The 19,317-nt window shown below is 43.0% G+C and overlaps 1 long non-coding RNA gene across 2 annotated transcripts; it reads left to right on the top strand.

Annotated features, from left to right (window-relative positions):
• The first annotated feature begins 2,409 nt into the window (after positions 1-2,409).
• On the top strand, positions 2,410-18,820 carry LOC138745167 (uncharacterized). Of its 2 annotated transcripts, none has more exons than XR_011346083.1 (3): positions 2,410-2,602; positions 9,899-10,039; positions 18,190-18,820. It is a non-coding gene; the product is annotated as an uncharacterized lncRNA (long non-coding RNA). The 2 variants fall into 2 exon arrangements; XR_011346084.1 differs by lacking the exon at positions 18,190-18,820 and adding an exon at positions 15,258-15,645.
• The last annotated feature ends 497 nt before the right edge of the window (positions 18,821-19,317 follow it).

Here is a 19,317-nt window from a genome sequence, read left to right as displayed (position 1 = left end):
CCCTCCATCCAGACAGATGTGCTGATCAGCGAGTCGACTCCACTCATCCAGCACCACTGCCATTTCTGCTGCTCGGGCATTTCATCCCACATATTGAATTTGTTATTTCTCCTCTTCTTTTTTCTCAGCAAAGAGAATCAGGTTAATTTGATATTCTTTCTGAATCCCAGTGAAAGGTTATCGACCTGAAGGTTTTAGCTCCAATTACTTTTCCAGTAGATGATCCGCTGAGTATTTCCAGCATTGAGTTTTTATTTTACTGCCTTGGTATATTGTTGAGTACTTTGAATGGGAGAAGAAATGTGGGTTGGGTTAAGTAAAGATGTCTAGAATATGGAGTGGATTTAGAAAAATAGACGTAAAAATGGAGGGTCATGGAAATAGTTAATTCATCTTTTTGAATTTTGGAGTCTCCTGCCGGAAAGCGCAGAATACTCATCGGGCTTAATTCAAACCTGCCGGCAGCAAACTCTTAATGATGTTCCATCTTGTCCTGTGGAGCCCAGCACATATAACCATATGACCGTTTCCAGCATGGAAACGGGTCATATTGGCCCTTCGAGTCTGTTTCAGTTCACATGAACAACTCCACTAGTTTTCACCTCCAACACTCTGGCCATATCCCTCCAACCCCCTCATATCCATGTACACATCCAACCTTCTCTTAAATGACAGCAAGGACCCTGCCGCAATGATCTCTTCTGGAAGATGATTCCATTCTGCCACCACTCTCTGAGTGAAGAAACATCTTCTAAAATTCCTCCTAAAGTTTTGCACCCTTACCTTGAACTCATGCCCTCTTGTTCCAACCACCCCTGCCCTCAGGGGAAAGAGTCTACTCACGTCTAGTCTATCTATTCCTTTCATAATTTTGAATACCTCTATCATAACCCCCTTCATCCATCTACGTTCCAATGAATAAAGTCGCTGTCTCCTTAATCTTTCTCTGTCCTCTAGATGTTGTAAGCCATGTATCATTTTTGTAAATATTTTCTGCACCCTCTCCACCTTATCTATTTCCTTCCTATATTTGGAGACCAGAACTGAAAACAATTCTCCAAACCTGGCCTCACCAATGCCTTAAACAGTTGCAGCATCACTTTCCAGCTATACTCTGGTCTATGATATGATTTCTGAATCCCAGCAGACCATATCTCAGGATAAGACCCACTGTCTTAACGTCCCTCATATGGAAGATTTTGCCTCCCATCTGCACAATTTCTGTGCTTTCTCCATGGTTGATCTTATCATGAGATACCATCAGATCCCATCCATAAGGAAGACATTCCTAAAACGGTGATTATTACCCCTTCTGGGCTTTTTGAATGTCTTAGGATGCCACTTGAGTTGAAGAATGGTGTTCAAACCTGCCAGCGGGTTATAGACACATTGGGCAGAGATTTAGAGTTCCCTTACATCTACTTGGATAACATCTGGTAAAAACAACGGCTTCACGAATATGCTGTCCAGACTGACTATATATCATATTCAGGGTGACATTGATATTTCTGAATTAGCCAGTATCCAGGCAATGGACCCAGATGTTCAGGCATACAGTCTGGCCATTACTAACCTGGACATACAGCAGAGGGCAGCACAACTGGGTGGCCAACCTTACTTTGTGACATGTCTTTGGGCTACATTAGACCAATGTTTCCTGCATCTTGGAGGAAACACCTTATTGACCAGATACACAGCTGATCTCATCCGTCCATCAGAACATTTGTCAAGCGCATGTCAAATAAATATGTATAGTATGGACTGAGAAAAGGCGTCGTGCAATGTGTTTGCACATGTACCTCCTGCCAGACTGCCAAAATTCAGTGCCACACTAAGGCACCTCTTCAACATTTCCCGACGGTATGCAGACAGTTGGAACACGTGCATGTAGACCTGCTTGGACCATTGCCAGAATCTCAAAACATGAGATACATTCTAACAGTTGTAGAACATTTCACGTGCTGGCCAGAGGCCGTCCCGTTGCCATCCAGTGACACTGAGACAAGGGCCAGAGCATTCATCATCAACTGGATGGCTAGATTTGGTTTTCCCACATTAATTCAATCCGCGGAACACAATTCACCCACGTTCCCACCAGCAACTGAAGTCCACTTTTAAGGCCCAACTCACTGGTCCCAATTAGGTTGATGAGTTGCCATGCATTCTTTTGGGAGTGCGCACAGCTCCAAAGTAAGATATGTCTGCATTGTCCACAGAGATGGTTTATGGTACGGTCCTTACAGTTTCATGGGACATTCATTTCACAACCAACTCTGATCTGAACTTCCTTCCACAGCTTCGACATGGTATCGCGATCAGCAAAGCTTTTCCTACCCACTGGCTTGGATCCCCTTAACAGAATGTACCCCACCACTCCTGGATACTGATTTTGTTTTTGTGCGCAGACAGGACCTAGGAGTGCTGTTACAACGACCGTATGAGGGCGTTTTCCACGTGGTGAAGAAGGATGGTTTTGAATATACTTTGGACATTGGGGGACATTCGCAGCTGTTTAGTTGGGACAGACAAAACCTCTGCCCATTTGGATCCCGCTTCACCCTTTCATTGCCCCCAGCCGAGAAGATGAGGGTGTCCACCTAAGGTGCATGCAACTGGTGTTTTACTTTCTGGCGACGGTTCTGGTGGGGGGTGGGGTGTGTATCAGCTATGTAGCGGGCCGAGAGAGCCAGGTTCTTTGGCGGGCACATGAAATCATAAGGCAGACAGCTGGGAACTCATCCATTTAATTGACCGCATGCACGTGGTCCTGCGTGTCAAGGAATGGCACGTTGATCTGTGATTTCCCCTGCCGGAAGGTGCAGGACACTCACAGGGCTTAATTTAAACCTGTGGTCCCGTGGATCTGCAGCAAACTCACAAATGATGTCCCACCTTGACCCATGGAGCCCGGGACACGGTGTAAATAGAAGAAGCCTGTAAAGACCGAATAAAGCAGTTTTGTGTTGACTAACCTGGTATGTGTGTGTGTGTGTGTTGCTTTAGTTGCTCTATCGAAGAAGACGCTACATATATAAATATTTGGGAGGATGATCACCCTTACAGGATACTTTTCATCCATCTCACAGCCTGTGGGAAGAAGCTATTCCCCAGCATGTAAGTCCTGATTTTGATGATGGACGTGGTTAAAGATGCTGTTCACTAGATCAAAATGGTCTTTGTACTATTCCTTGAGCCCAATTTGAACAACACTCCCAGTAAATGTCATCTACAGAAAAAGGGAGACCCCAGTGATCCTCACTACTCTGCATCATTGCTGTCTGATGCTATACAGCAACTAGACCATCCAAAGGTCGAGACTCAACTGCGCTCCTGTAAAATCTCAGTTTGAGAGCCATTAGCCTTGACTTTCTCAGGCTCCTTGGGAAGTGTAGGCCCTTCCTGACTGATAAGGAGGTGTGATCGTTCTGTGTATTAATACATGTGCTGTATGGATGGGAATTTTATGTGATTGTATTGTCTATTCTTGCTCTTTAACAATCTTTAGTGGATAGAAGTAGTCATTGTACTTTAGGATGTACAATCATGTACAGATTGTCTTTAAATAGCCATTTGGCCCAGATGTCTATTCAGTCCAAGAATACTTTCCATCACAGGCAGATTTTAAGCAATAACACCATTCATACTTAAACAAACATTGTTTTTAATTTTCTTTTTAAAAAAAACAGGATCAAACTTTAACTTATCACTGTTAACAGCCTTCCATTACCCCCTTCTAATTCGAAGTGCAGGTGTATTTAATGTGCATAAAGTTCTTTGACACAACTCTAAGTTCACCGGTGTCTATCAATTCTTATACTGTGCATAGAATTCAACATTTATGAATTTGAATATGAATGATAAGCTCTGGTGCTTAAAAGTAAATGTTTACCCTCCAGGAAAGCTCTTGTTGGTTTCAGAGAGGGATTTCCTGCTCATTGGACACACATAAACTGATTCCCTCTGATCAGCCACTTTGGTGTCTTGCCAAAGAACCTTGACCCATAAGGGTTTTCCAAATGATAACCTCTTCTGCAGGTCACCATTGATTTCCTTTTGTTTCCCTTATTTCAGGTGAAACATCATTTCTAGCCAGCCATTTCCTGTTTTTCAACAGGCTGAACTGAGAACTCACGACCCGTCTTAAAAACAAGATGCTGGCTTGCCATCTCTCTCTCTCTCTCTCTCTCTCTCTCTCTCTCTTTTAGAAAAAGCCTATTTGGTCTCTCTTCTCTGCTTGCAAAACCACATGACCTTCTTAGAATAGCAAACTGGTATCAGCCAGATGACTGCACTGGACTCAAACTTCTGAGTCCATTAATCTGTTGCTTTAAAACAATAATCCATTTACACCTGCTTTTGAAATTCTTTAGCAAAACAGTCTCCTTGTTTTGTCTTTGTAAAGACTCTCGGCGCCTGAATGACTCACTCTCAACAAAGCTCTTGTATTTTAAATAAGAGCTGTTTTGTGCAGTGTATGTGTTTGTTTGTGACCTAAACGACTCCTCCAATCCATCTCTTTCAAAAACATCTCTATATACAATGTAAAATATATAATCTGTCACAGGACAGATGCAGCAGAGGAGCTGTGATAAAATCGATGGTGTCCTTGCAAAAACAAAAAGTGGGAAGAGGTATAAGCTGTTGAGTGGAGTTTGTAATAGTTTGAAACTTGAACCTCTCTCTATTTCAGGAGACAATTTACTGTCATGTAATTAAAAAGTGTCATGTCACACAAAATTGCTTTTTTCTTGCTATAAGGCAGACAGACTTACCTCTGGCAGAAATTTCCTGAAATGCTTCTTGCAGTCAGAGAAGGACTGAGTGCTCCCCCCCACCCCCACCACCCCAAACCCTGGGTCAAGTCACTGAGGGTCTGTGGATTCTCTTTTAATGCTCACAGATGTATGCTCCAGTTTTGAACCTCTGACATAATTAGGAACCATTTAGCACTCACTCGTATCCCAGGTCTGATACCTGACACCCTTTTAGCTAGTTTTGACCCAGTCTCTAGCAATCCACAGCCTGGTGTGAGTTCCTTGACTGCTTTGTCCAGAAGCCCACAGCCTGCGTGGGTTCCTCTCCTCAAGTCACCATCAGCCTGCCACCTATGTGGGTCTTTCAGCTACAGAACCCCCCACTGGTCTGCTTCCTTGGTCACTGACCCGTGGATTGAATCCTCTGCTTCTGAGATGTTGGTGGGGTGTGGTCTTTCTGTTTTCTGGTGCCCTGCACTAGTCGTCTGCTTCCCCAGAGTTCACAGTGGCGAAGAAATCTAACAAATCTAAATAAAAAAAAAATTAACTAAGAGGAGAATCTCACATGTCGAGAGGGATGGAAAGGGCATTATTACAAATTGAAGCCTGATATTTGAATATTCAGGTGCCAAATTTGCAAAAGCATAGAGTATATATTTCTCAAGCTATATGTAATTTTTTCCAAAGGAATACAACTTTGAATTTTTGCATGTCATCTTGGCATCCCTAAAAATATATGGGATTTCCAAGTAAGTTCAATACATGTCCTCATCACCGCTAACGTTAATTTAACAAATTTCAATTGATATATTAATAGATTTAATTTGGTCCTTGTTCCTTCCATATTTCTTAATAAAAATAAGGTCAGATTCTGTGGAAAAACATCTCCTATAACTTGTTCCATAAATATTGTAATTCTCCCCAAAAAGATCTTGCATTAGGACAAAGATAAGTTGAATGCAAGAAAGTTGCGATATCTTCACCACACCTAAAACATTGATGTGATAATTCTGATTTTATTCTATTCAATTTCACTGGTGTAAGAAGTAACTGTAGAAGAAAAACTAGTTGTGAATTCCTTCCTCACTGCTGCAGTGTGGAACTTTGGTCAATAGATCCAAAATGCTGCATTGAAGTGAATTAATACAACTCCCCTGGATCTCGTGATCAAGAGAGCAAAAATAAATTACCAAAGTAAGCTTGCGGCAAATATAAAAACCGACTGCAAAAGCTTTTATAAATATGTCAAGAGGAAAAGATTGGTGAAATCCAGAGTAGGTCCCTTGCAGTCAGAATCAGGGGAATATATAATGGGGTGTAAGGAAATGGCAGACCAATTAAATTCTTACTTTCATTCTGTTTTCACAAGAGAGGATACAAATAACCTCCCAAGGATGTTGGGAAACATAGAGACTAATGCAAGGGAGGAACTGAAAGAAATCAGTATCTCTAAGGACATGGTCTTGGGGAAATTGATGGGATTGAAGGCAGATAAATCCCAAGGACCTGATAATCTACATCGTAGGGTACACAAGGAAGTGGCCATTCAGATAGCAGATGCTTTAAGAATTATTTTCCAGAACTCGATAGACTCAGGATCAGTACCCATGGATTGGAGGGTAGCTAATGTTACCCCACTATTTAAAAAGGGGGGTAGAGAAAAAGCAGGGAATTATAGGCTGGTGAGCCTTACATCAGTAGTGGCCAAAATGATGGAATCCATTATTAAGGATGTAATAGCGGAGCATATGACTAGCAGAGAAGGGATCGGACAGAGTCAACATGGATTTACAAAAGGTAAATCGTGCTTGACAAATCTATTGGAATTCTTTGAGATGATGACAGGTAAAATAGATGGGGGAGAGCCAGTGGATGTGGTGTACCTGGACTTCCAAAATGCCTTTGATAAGGTCCCGCATCAACGACTGGCTTCCAAAATCAAGGCTCATGGGATTGGGGGAAAAGTATTGATGTGGATTGAGAACTGGCTGGCAGGTAGAAGACAGAGAGTTGGGATAAATGGCTCATTTTGTGAGTGGCAGGCGGTGACCAGTGGGGTGCCACAGGGATCTGTACTGGGACCCCAGCTATTCACAATTTACATTAATGATCTGGATGAGGGGATTGGATGTAATATCTCCAAATTTGCAGATGACACTAAGCTAGGGGGGTTGTGTGCACAGAAGAGGGGGGCAGGAAGCTCCAGTGTGATTTGGATAAATTGAGGGACTGGGCAGATACATGGCAAATGAATTACAATCTGGATAAATGTGAGGTTATCCACTTTGGTAATACAATCCGGAGGACAGATTACTATTTGAATGGCAATAGATTAAGAGATGGGGAAGTGCAGAGAGACCTAGGGGTACTTGTACACCAGTCTCTGAAGAGGAGCATGCAGGTACAGCAGGTGGTTAAAAAGGCAAATGGTATGTGGCTTTCATATCAAGAGGGTTTGAGTCTAGGAACAAGGATACCTTACTACAGCTGTACAGGGCCTTGGTGAGACTACACCTGGAGTATTGTGTGCAGTTTTGGTCACCTTATCTAAGGAAGGATGTCTTGCAATGGAGGGAGTGCAGAGGTGATTCACCAGGCTGATACCTGGAATGGCAGGAATGACTTATGAGGAAAGATTGCGCAAATTGGGATTGTACTCGCTGGAGTTTAGAAGATTGAGAGGGGATCTCATAGAGACATATAAAATTCTGGCAGGACTGGACAGAATAGATGCAGATGGGATGTTTCCAAGGATGGGAAAATCCAGAACCCGGGGCCATGGTTTGAGGATAATAGGCAAACCATTTAGGACCGAGATGAGGAGGAATTTCTTTACCCAGAGGGTGGTGAATCTGTGGAATTCATTGCCACAGAGGGCAGTAGAGGCAGGTTCATTAAATATATTTAAGAGGGAATTAGATCTATTTCTTCAGTATAAGGGTATTAAAGGTTACGGAGAGAAGGCGGGGACGGGGTACTGAACTTTGAGATCAGCCATGATCTCGTTGAATGGCGGAGCATGCTCGAAGGGTCGAATGACCTACTCCTGCTCCTATCTTCTATGTTTCTATTGCCAAATCAGCTTCCTGAGGAGGTTTTCAAATCCAATAGCCTGAGTCACCTGACTCCACGTGCAGCTTTCAGATAAAATCCTTGCTGATATCTGCTACATGACTGATGTAAAAACAATTATACTGAACTAGTTTATGTCTTGCATTGAGATCCTTATATGGATCTGCCCATATTTGCCAATCAATTAAATTATTCAGATCCATTTCCCACCTTTGTCTCAACTTATGAACTCCTCATTTAAAAGTTCCTACTTGTAATAAAAAGGACATCATCAAATAATTTTTTTTAACAATTCCTCTTATAGGGAGTTCTATTTCAGTACAACATGGTTGGTCCTAACTTATCCTTCAAATATGCTCTTAGTTGGAAATAGCAAAAAGATTGTTATGAGTTATACGATATTTATTTCTCAGTTGCTCAAATGACATTAATTGACCCCTTTCATAACAATCTTCAACATTTATTATCCCCTTACGAAACCAGCTATCCAGAAATTGATGATCTTTAGAAAAAGATACGAGGAATTTGAATCAAAGCCATTCTGGGTGATGTACATCCACTTACACCAATTTCATCATTTATTTTATTCCATATATTAATCAAATGTTTCAACAATTGTGTATCTTTATCACCAACCATTAATTTTGATTCCCACGTACATAAATTCTTCTGATTTTCCCTCTCCTATTTTATTTGATTCTATTTTAACCCTTTCAAAAAAAGAAGCAAGAAATCTCATTTGAGCTGCTCCATAACAATTTTTAAAATGAGGAAGCTGCAGTCCTCTCAATGCAGAATTTGCATTGGGTTACTTGTAACATGGGATTCAATCGGAAATGGATTCATGTGACATAAAACCACGATGCAGAATGTTTTCTAAGAATGGAATACAAGAGGAGGGTTGTCTAGGTCTCCAGCAGGATATAGATCACAAGATATAGGAGAAGAAGTAGGCCCGTCGAGTCTGTTCCACCATTCTTCCATTCAGCCCCACTGCCCAGCTCTCTCCCCGTTACCCTTAATTCCTTGACGTATCAAATACCTATTAATCTCTGCCTTAAATACACACAATGACCTCACGTGGGTTTCACGACCCATTTGCAAAATCAATTTTTCCACATTTGTTTTAAATTGACACCCTTTTATCCTGAAATTATGCTCTCCTGTCCTAGAATCCCCTACCATCGGAAACATCTTTGCCATATGTACTCTGTACAGGCCTTCCATTATTTGAAAAGCATCTGAGGTCCCCCTTATCCTTCTGTACTCCAACTAGTACAGTCGAAGAGTCGACAATTGTTCCTCATACACTAACCCTTTCATTCCTGATATCATTCCAGTAAATCATCTCTGAGCTTCTCCAACACCAGCACATCTTTTCTCAAATACGGCACCCAAAACTCTAATTCTGATTGAATGGAAAGGGAATTCTCCAATGACACAAACACAACGGTTACATGATATTATGTCTTGTTGATATTTACCACTCGGGAAGGTTCTTGTTGGTTTTCAGATAGAGGTGTGTTGTTCAGGGAAGCATGAGTGTTTTTGTGACTCAACGTCCCAGCATCTGAAGTCCGTTATCTCTTCAGAAAAGCTTTATAGCTTTAGCATGGAGCAGAGCTGAGCCACGACTTTGCAGGTATTTAAGGGAGTATGTGGGCAGGGTTTGTTCTGGACCAACAATTTAACCAAATGACTCTGCTTGAAATCAAGATTCAAACCATTTTGAGGAATACAACAGAAATTGTTCAACAAGAGCCTGATGTTCCCTGAGGAGTTTTCTTTCAATAGTGGAAATGATTTTTTGTAAAAAGCCCATTAATATTCCTGATACAGATCTTTGTATTTAACTTTCAGGTTGCTCTCTGTTGTTAACTTGGGGTGACTGGGTGGAATTTTTGCTTTAACCAAGCAGTTCTCTTGCAATTTTCCAGCTGTTGGATGCAATTCAGTTGTTTGCAAGTTTAGCAAGTGGGATTTTGATGTGAAATTGCAACTCACAGCATCATTTTTGTGTTTGAAAATGCCAATGTGAAAATTTTAACTTTAGTCTTCTTGGTTTGCTTAAGTTTAAAGAGGAGATGTTGCGTCAAGCTGAGAAGACAGAGTTGGATGCCCATTTGGCGAATCGGCTGGGCAAAGCAGAAAGCACAAAACGAGGGGCTGAAAAAATAATGAAGCAGACTGAAATGCCGTTGAACCAAACCCAGGTAAAGAATTTAATTTTGTGCAGCGTACTTAAGAGACCAAACAATTTGGGCTTTTAGTGGTGACCTATTTAAATGAACAAAATCTGATTAGAATTGAAGTTTATGGAATGTTTGGAAGTTGCCACAAAAAAATGGAGCATATAAATTAGATAAATGAACAATACAATGAGCCTGGTGTCACAGTATCTGCCTCCCTCTACCGTACATCACTGTTGAACCTTCTCCCCAATATGAACCTGATGTCACAGTATAGGTCAGAGTTTATTGTACATCACTGTTAAACCTTCTCACTACAGTGAATCCAGCATCAGTATATCTGTCCCAGTCTACTGTACATCACCATTAAACGTTCTCCGCACTGTGAACTTGTTGTCACAGAATCTGCCACAGTTTATCATACATCTCATTAAACATTCTCCCCACTGTGAACCTGGTGTCACAGTACCTGACACAGTTTATCGTACATTACTGTTAAACCTTCTCACTGCTGTGAAGCCAATGTCACAGTAACGATCTCAATCATCCATACATCAGCATTAAACCTCTCTCCACTGTGAATCTGGTGTCACTTTGCCTGCCACCCCAATATGAACCTGATGTCAAAGTATCTGACACTGTTAATCGTACATCAATGTTAAACCTTCTCACGAATGTAAATCCTGTCTCAAAGTTTCTGCCTCAGTCTATCGTACATCAACGTTTAACTTTGTCCCCCCTGTGAATCTGGTGTAATAGAATCTTCCTCAGTCTACCGTCCATAACCATTAAACCTTCTCCCCACTGTGAACCTGGTGTCACGGTGTATATCCCAATTTACAGTTTATCACTGTTAAACCTTCTCCCCCCCCCTGTGAACCTGGTGTAATGGAATCTGCCTTAGTCTACCGTCCATCACCGTTAAACCTTCTCCCCACTGTGAACCTGCAGTCACGGTATATATCTCAATTTACAGTATATCACCGTTAAACCTTCCCCCCAACGTGAACCTGGTGTCACAGTATCTGCCTCAGTCTACTGTACATCACCGTTAAACCTTCTCACTACTGTGAACTTGTTGTCACAGGATTGATCTCAGTCTATCGTACATCACTGATAAACCTCTTCCCCACTGTTCACACGGTGTCACGGTATCCATCTCAATTTACCATACATCACTGTTAAACGTTCTCCCCAATATCAACATGATGTCACAGTATCTGACACAGTTTAAAGTAAATCACTGTTAAACCTTCTTAGTACTGTGGAATCCATCTCACATTTTCTGCCTCAGTCTACCGTTCATAAACATTATGAACCTGTGAACCTGGTGTTAAAGTATCTGCCTCAGTTTAACACACATCACCATTAAGCCTTCTTACTGCCCTGAACTCAGCGTCACAGTATATGCCAACGTCTACTGTACTTTACCGTTAAAACATCTCCCCACTCTGAACCTGGTGTCGCAGTATCTCACACAGTTTATTGTACATGACTGTTAAACTGTGTTAATGTTGTGAACCCATTGTCTCAGTATCTCTTATCAGTCTACCATACATCATCGTTAAACCTTTACACATCTGTGAATGGGTGTCACTGTATCTGATACAGTTTATCGGACATTACATTTCAACTTTCTCACTTCTGGGAACCCAGTGTCACAGTAACTGTCTCAGTCTGCCCTACCTTATTGTTGAACCTTCTCCAACTGTGAACCTGGTGGCACAGTTCAGCCTCAGTCTCCCGTATATCACCATTAAACCTCCTCCCCACTGTGAACCTGGTGTCACTGTATCTGACAAAGTTCATCACTGTTAAACCTTCTCCCCACTGTGAGACTGGTGTCACAGTATCTGACACAGTTCATCACTGTTAATCCTTCTCCTCACTGTGAACCTGGTGTCACAGTATCTGACACAGTTCATCACTGTTAAACCTTCTCCCTCTGTGAACCTGGTGTAACAGTATCTGACACAGTTCATATTATATCACTGTAAAACCTTCTCACAAATGTGAATCCTACTATAAAATAATACTCCCCTTCTAAGTCTCATTGTATTCGAATCCCACCTATTTTAAAAATTCCAAAAAAAAGAGAAAAATCAATCCCAAAACAAGCTACTCAAAAGTAGTAGCCCCCTAAAAATCTGGGTGTGGTAAAGTCCACAAGTGGCAGGTGACTAAAGGACTCAGTGTCACCCACCCCCAGTCAGACTTTCACAAAGTCCTGAAACAAAAACATTCAACCCAGTGATTCCAGTCCCAATGATAGTTCCGGATCTTCAATATCGAGAAGACTTTGCGTCAATTCAACTTTTTTCCCATTCTTTCCATATTTTCCAATCTTCCCATTTCCATTCCCATTGACCCTTCCCTTCGGTGACAATGGTGACGATCGCCCATTTCCTCGTACATCTGGCAATGAATTAGCAAATATTAAAGCATCGTGGTCATTCTCAAAAAACTGAGATTGAAAATTCCCATAAAAATCTTTCAATGCTGCCGCATAACGAAAAGCAAATTTATATCCCTTTCGCCACAATACTTCTTAGGCTGAATTAAATTCTCAGACTCTTCTGATAATTTCTTGACTCAGATCTGCATTAAAAAAAAAACCCTATTATTTTGAACCATCAGTGGAGCCTGATTTTGCCGTGCTTTCTGCACCACCAATCGGAGGATCATCTCTCTGTCTTGATATTTAAAACAGCGAATCAAAACTGCTCGTGGTAATTGGCCCGGAAATGGTTTCTTCCTTAATGCTCTGTTCGCTCGATTTAATTCCAGTCCTTCTGGAAAGAATTCCCTGCCCTACACTTCTGGGATCCATTTCTTCAAAACCTTCACTGGATCCGAACCTTCCATATCTTCCGGAAGACCTACTATCTTAACATTATTTCTACGACTTTGGTTTTCTAATGAGTCAAACTTCTTCAATAATTCCTTCTTCTGAATACCCCAATCTACAAAAGGATCTTCCACTATTTCCATTTTTTTCTCTATTACGCTCCACTTGACTCTTGCAATCAAGAAAGCCTCCTCAATCTTTTTAAAATGTTCTTGCACAGTATCCACTGATGGTGTCCATCTCGTAACATCGCTCTTAACTACATTAATATCTTGCTTCATCAAAGTTATTTCTTCACACACAGTGTTCATTTTAGTTTTCATTTCGAAAATCCTTGAGTCATCTGATTAGTCATCTGCATTGATATATTTGATATATCTTCCATGAGTTGAGCAATCCCTTCCAGAATTGGAAACTCAGAATCCAGTCCAGGATCCATCACCTCCCTTTGAGGCTGACCTTCTTTTGCCGCAGTCCCCAGTTCTTCAAGTTCTAATGAAGTTGAGCATCCTCTTCCTCCATAGCAATAGGTCCTCTTCCGGTGCTGCTGCGGGTCTGGACACCCGACAACAGTGTGCCGACCTCGTCAGTTCACCATCGCTCAGGCTCCCCCACAGCCCACACCTTCTCCAAAGGTTTGTGGACCCTCGACGCACCACGCATGCCCGGTAGGGCCACCGACTGCGCAGGTGCGTCTTCTGATGCTACACTGTACCTCTCCTGACCACCAGGCAATGCTGCAGGCTCACGGGCCTGTCCTCGCTCAGCTGGCCCGCCCTCACGCCTGTGTTTACGAGTGCACGAGTCAAAACCGCTGAACTCATCACTAAGCTGGCGCCGACGAAATACTTTGCCGGGCAGGAGTCCTCTGAGGCTTGGGGAATCCAGTCGACAATTCTGTTGCTTCAACTTGAACTCGGCCTCAATTCTTCAACACTTTTGTAAGGTAATTTCTTCTGTAACTGAGTTTTCGATTTTTTCACATTTGCAGCCATTTTGATCCTCCACTATTCCAAAGTCTATAAACAGTATTTTTAATCACTTTTACAACTTTTAAAATTGAGCATTTAATAGTCTAACTGGGGAAGGGTGGAACCACACGTCTATCCTCTGCACCATCTTGTCACAGTATCTGACACAGTTTATAACACTGTTAAACCTTCACATTACTGTGAATGCTGACGCTCAGTTTCTGCCTCAATCTACCGTTCATCAACGTTAAACCTTCTCACCCTGTTAAATTGGTGTTTAAGTATCAGCCTAAGTTTACCACACATCACCATTAAACCTTCTCCCCATTGTGAGACCGGTTTTACTGTATCTGCCACAGTTTATCGTACATCACTATTATATCTTCTCACTACTGTGAACTCGGTGTTACAGAGCCTGCCAGTTTACCGTACATCACCAGTAAACCTTCTCGTCAATGTGAGCCTGGTGTTACTGTATCTACCACAGTTTAGTGTACATCATCATTAAAAATTCTCCCCAATATGAAGCTGGTGTCACTTTATTCGCCAAAGGTTGTCGTACAGCTCTGTCAAACATTTTCCCCACTATGAACCCGGTGTCACAGTAACTGTCTCAGTTTCCCATACATCGCCAATAAAGCTTTTTTTCCCACTCTGAGCCCAGTATCAACGTATCTACGTAGTCTCCTGTACATCACCATTAACCTCCTCCCCACTGTGAACGAAGTATCAGTATCTGCCACAGTTTATTGTACATCATTTTTAAACCTTCTCACCACTGTAAACCTGGAGTCACAGAATCTGCCTTATTCTACCATACATATCTGTTAAACCTTCTCAGTACTGTGAACACAGTGTCACAGTATCTGCCAAAGTCGTCGACTGTACATCACCGTTAAACATTCTCCCCAAGTTAACCCATTCATCACTGTTTTTGCCACCATTTATCGTACATCACAGTTCAACCTCCCCACTGTAAACTTGGAGTCACAGTATATTCCACAGTTTATTGCACATCACTGATATTCTTTCCCCTCGTTGTGAATGCGGTGTTACCATATCTGTGTCAGTCTTCCGTACATCACCATAAACTTCGCCCCAATGTGAACCTGGTGTCACTTTATCTGCCACAGTTAATATTACATCACCGTAAAACCTTCTTCCAACTGTGTACCTGGTATCACGGTATCTACCACAGCTTATCATGCATTACTGTTAAACCTTCTCACTACTGTGAACTTGATGTCACAGTATCTACCACAGCTTATCATGCATTACTGTTAAACCTTCTCACTACTGAAAACTTGGTGTCACAGTATCTGCCAAAGTCTACTGTATATCACTGTTAAATATTCTCCCAACTGTGAACCTGATGTCACAGTGTCTGATACAGTTTATCGTACATTACTGTTAAACCCACCAGATAAGCTCCAGATAGCGAAAGAGGAGTTCTCGCATCTGCAGGAACTGGGGATCATTCGTCCCTCCGACAGTCCTTGGGCCTCGCCGCTTCACCTGGTCCCAAAAGCCTCCGATGGCTGGTGCCCCTGCGAGATTATCGACGGCTTAATGACACGACAGTACCTGACCGTTGCCCCATCCCTCACATTCAGGACTTTATGGCCAATCTGCATGGTGTGAGAGTATTCTCCAAGGTCGATCTGGTGTGCGTGTACCATCAAATCCCATTGCACCCAGAGGACATCCCCAAAACGGCCATCATCACCCCCTTCGGCTTGTTCGAATTTTTATGCATGCCTTTCAGGCTCAAGAACACCGCCCAGACATAAGGCACCTCATGGATACGGTGCGCAGGGATTTTAATTTCGTGTTCATTTATCTGGATGACATTCTTGTCGCCAGCAGAGACTGGGCACAACACAAGTCTCACCTGCACACCCTCTTCTCCCGACTGGCCGAATTCAGCCTAATGATCAGCCCGGCCAAATACCAGTTTTGTGCAGAAGAACATTTGGATGGGATGAAACTAATCCAGAATCCATTGCACAAGATTGGAAAAATTAGATTGAGCGTCTTCAAATACTTGGAAGTTTTGACGTCAACAGACTTTGGAGTAGCCACATTTGCTCAGTTACACCATTTTTCTGATCTAAGTGAAGGTAGTTTTGATCCTGTCAGTTACTGAGTCCTGTGAAATAACCAAGTGCGAGTAGATGGTGGATTTGTAATGGGAAAAGCCAGAGTGGCTCCATTAAAGTCAGTCACAAGACCTTGAATGGAATTGACTGCTGCTATTATGGCGAGCAAAATGGACGCTATGTTAAGAAGAGAATTACAGATGGAGTTAGCAGATCCTGTGTTTTGGACTGATAGAACATCAGTGCTTAAATATATTAATAATGAAATCATGAGGTTTCATCTCTTTGTGACTGACAGAGAGAATGAAAACCTGGACAACAACAAATGGCAGATTTACCACAGGACAGAGTTTCACCTGATGAATTCTCATTTACATCCGTGGAAGTTGATTATTTTGGTCCTTTGCAAGTAAAGTGAGGACGAAGTGTTGAAAAACGATATGGAGTTATTTTCACTTGTTTGACTATGAGAGCAATTCATATTGAAGCAGCGTCATTGCTTGAAACAGACTCTTTTATTAATATTCTTTGGCGTTTTATTCCTAGACGTGGTCAAGTAAAAGAATTATGTTCTGATAATGGATCTAACTTTAAAGGAGCTGAACGAGAATTATGAAAAGTCATTCAAAATTGGAATCAACATCAAATTCCTGATGTATTATTTTAGAAAGAAATTAATTGGATATTTAATCCACCCATAGTTATGGGTGTGGTACGGGTAAGGGTTAGTTGGTTGTGGAGAACGTTTACAAAGGTCTGTACTGGGCAGTACTGGGCAGCAATGCTTAATGTTGTAATGGATGCGGAAGCTCTGGGAAGGGGTAAGGGAGGGACTGGCCAGGAAGTCTGCAGATGCTGGGGCCGAGGGCAATGCACAAACATGCTGGGGAAACTCATGGATAGTTTTGTGAGGAGCAGGTCCTGCATCACGAGTCAAATTGAGTATTTCGAGGAGGTGTCAAAGGAAATAGATGAAGGTCAAGGTCTGTATGTGCTGCACGTGGATTTTAGTAAGGTGCTTGACAAGGTCATCACGGTGGCTTCATTCAGAATGTCGGGAGGCATGGGATCCATGGAGCCTTGGCTGTGTGGATTCAGAATTGGCTTGTCTGCAGTAAACAGAGGGTCGTAGTAGATGGAACAATGACTAGTGGCGCACCAAAGGGATCTGCTCTGGGACCCCTGCTCTTTGTGATTTTTATGAATGATGATTGGAGTGGAAGGGTGGGTACGTCAGGGGATGACACAGAGGTAGAAATATTGTAGACAGTGTAGAAGGTTGTCATGGGGCATCCAGTTTGCAGAGAAGTGACAGATGGAGTTGAATCCTGTAAATACAGATGTACTTAAACAAGCTACTGGTACAGGTTTATTTCCAGAGTCATTTTCAAGGGCACGAATAAAAGTTATTCCAAAGAAGGTTGGAGACCCATTAGAATTAGCTTCATATAGACCAATATCTTTATTGAATGCGGATTACAAGAACGTGAGAGCAGAGCACTTGGTTAGTGACAGGATTATGAACAGTGTGCAGGACAGAGAAATATTTAGATCCTGCTCCATAAATCACTCAAGGTTGCTGTGCAAATTGAGAAGGAGTTTAAGATGGTGTATTGTGTGCTGGCCTTCAGGAGTCAGGGGATTGAGTTCAAGAACCGAGAGGTAACGTTGCAGATATATAAAATTCTAGTCAGACCACACTTGGAATATTGTGTGCATTCCTGGGGCGAGAATACCAGTGGACGTCTAAATAAGCTGAGATGAGGGAACTTTAGACAAGATGTGAGGGGTACATTTTATTCACACAGAATGTAGTGGGTGGCTGGAATGCATTGCCAGGGGTAGTAGTGGAGGCTGGTCCAAACAAGACATGAAAAAGATTTTAATATAGGGACAGGAATAAAAGAAAAACAGAAGGTACTGGTGAGAGGGAGGGAAGAATAATATTGTTGTGGGGTAGGTTCAGATGGGTCAGCTGACGGGACTCGACTGATCCATCCATGATTTGTCCAGCATCTTGCTGCCATGTCATGGTGAACCAGGGAGTTGACTGATGGAGACACAGTACTCTGAGGTCTGAAGATATAGATTGTGGTTTTCTCCATAACACACTTCCTCAGGTAAAGTAGAGGAAGGGAAAGGCCCTAGTGTGCAGGGGTAGGGAGAGGGGTGATGGGGGAAGAGTTGGGGCCCTCCAAAGACATCGTGATCAGGCCACGGAGACAGTATCTCTATCACTCGTATTTCTCTTCCCAGGAGAAGGAGTGATCTCAGAGACAAGACACGAGTCCAGAAGAACATTGCATCCCAGCTGAACAGAGGACGGACAACATCATGATGGCCTGAACCCCTCCCCTTCTCCCTCTGGCCCTGCCAACTCCATTCCCCACCTCTTCCATATTCCTTCACGCACGTCCCCCTCCCATTACTCCCCTACCTCTCCTCCATTACAACCCCCTCCCGCTCACCTTCCCCTTCACCTACCTTCACACCTATGCCCAAAACTCAGCCCTCCTCCCTTCGCCTCCCCTTCCACTCTCCTTTCCCCCTCCACTTCGCCTCCTACCTTTTCCCTCCTTCCCTTCCCCTCCCCTTCCCTTCCAACCCCTAACAGGGGAAGGAGGGATAGGGGAAGGGGGTAGGAGAAAGGGGGTAGTGAGAGGGTAGGGGTAGGTAATGGGGTAGTGGTAGGGGGTGCGGGTATGGGTTAGGGTTAGGGGAAGGGTGTAGGTGTAGAGGATAGGGGTAGGGTTTAGTTTAAGTTTGGGGAAGGTGGGTAGAATTAAGATAAGGGTCATGGACGGGTAGAGGAACAGTTAGGTTTAGGGTTAGGAGATGTGGGCTCGGGTTAGGTCGAGGTTTAGGGTTAGGTTTAGAGTTCGGGGAAGTGGGCTTGTGTTAGGTTTAGGGGAAGGGGGTAAGAGTAGGAGGTAGGGGTGGGGTGTGAGTTGGGGTTTGGGGAAGGTGGGTAGGATTAGGGTTGGGTTTAGGGGACAGCGTAAGGATAGGGTTAGGGGACAGGGTGGAAATAAGAGTTATGTTTGGGGACGTGGTGTAGTGTTTAAGGGTATCGGTAGTGTTAACGTTAAGGTTAGGGTTTGTTAGGGGTTAGGGTTAGGTTGGGGAGGGGAGCGGGGGAGGCGAGCAGGGCACGGGAAATGGGGAGGTGATGGGGAGGGGAATGGGCAGCGGAATGAGGAGGGGTACGGTGTAGAGGAAATGGGAGTTGAATGGAGGAAGGCATCCCTACCCCCTCCCCTCCCCACCCCTACCCCCACATTATCCTTGCCTCCTCTCCTCCTTCCAGAGGAAGCCGGGACTCATTCCGGCCAGAACCTCCCAGTGGTTTCAGAGCCTCCCTTTCAGGAAGTGACTTCGACGCTT

This window comes from Narcine bancroftii, chromosome 11 (assembly GCF_036971445.1).
Source record: "Narcine bancroftii isolate sNarBan1 chromosome 11, sNarBan1.hap1, whole genome shotgun sequence".
NCBI lineage: Eukaryota > Metazoa > Chordata > Chondrichthyes > Torpediniformes > Narcinidae > Narcine > Narcine bancroftii.
Note: the sequence above shows the minus strand (reverse complement) of the source record. Positions and strands in the feature narration are given on the sequence as shown.